We start from the raw sequence: 1,264 nt of genomic DNA on the forward strand, positions 1-1,264 counted from the left end.
AATCTTAACAACCAAAATATATATACATATAAATCCCAACGTGTAACCTTAACAACAAACACGTAACCTTAACAACAAATCCGTAACCTTAACAACCGACCACTAATCTTAACAACCGACGACAAACCTTAACAAAACACAATAGGAGACAAATAATCAAACTTCAGGCTTAACATAGATTCTATTTATGCCATAAAGGAAAACATATCTCAATACTAAAACCTCACACACGCATAAATTAATTCGCATCCATCAAAGAACACCAACAACAAACTACAACCCACAATCAAAGATACTCTTTTTTTATTCCCACATACAATAACACTATTATTTAGTAAAAACAACCTGAAGCAAAGAAACAAGACAAATGCTACCTAAGTGGTGAGGATGGGGGGCATGTAATCAGACTTGGTTCAAATAACACGAGCCTTTGTATCGGGGAAAAACTCCGTCCTTGGGAGCTCTGTAACAACTCCTTCACTGCTTACTCCAATGGGATAGCTAAGTAAATGTCCAGGGAGATCGCGTTCCTGAGAGTAGAGATCCCAGTATTTGTCAGCGATACGCTTCACTTTCTGTACAAACTCGACGCTCTCTAGATGGAGGAAGAAATCAGATCGTCAATGCCGGGGAGACGGACTGCTCGATGATGGCGACGTTGATGTCGGGGTTCTTGGAGAGCTCGTAGGCGCAGGAGAGGCCGACGGATTCGCCGCCACCGCCACCGCCGCCGCCGCCGACGGTGTTAGCGTAGGTGATTATGTCGGACATGTAGCGGCGGGTCATCTCGCGGGAGACGATGGATTCTTTGATGGGGCGGAAGCAGATGGAGGAGAGGTCGTAGGATGTGGAGATTTGGGGGCGGAGGATGACAATGATAGGGAGGAGAAAGATTGGGTTTTGAAGGCGGAGATGAGCTTGAGGCCATGGAAGGAGGAGAAAGAGAGGAGGTTGCGGTGGTTAGGTTTGGAGAGGAAGGAGGATGTGACAATGGAGGGTATTATGGTCTTCACGTATCTTAATTTCTTGGGTTTTGTGTTTTGGGGGCTCAGAGAACACAGAGTTTACTTTTGGGGGTAAAACACACGTTGAAAAAGTCTTGGGAGGGGGAAGCTTGTTTTCATTAGTTTTGGGGGCTGGAAGCATTTTTCCCTTGTTATTATTAGGACAAATTTTCAATTTAGCCCAATTCTGAAACTTATTCTCAAAGAACGACCTATTTGAAAAATATTTTACCAAATTCGACTCAGTTTCAGTCAGTTGG

Source organism: Asparagus officinalis, chromosome 3 (assembly GCF_001876935.1).
Source record: "Asparagus officinalis chromosome 3, Aspof.V1, whole genome shotgun sequence".
In the NCBI taxonomy this organism is placed as follows: Eukaryota; Viridiplantae; Streptophyta; class Magnoliopsida; order Asparagales; family Asparagaceae; genus Asparagus; species Asparagus officinalis.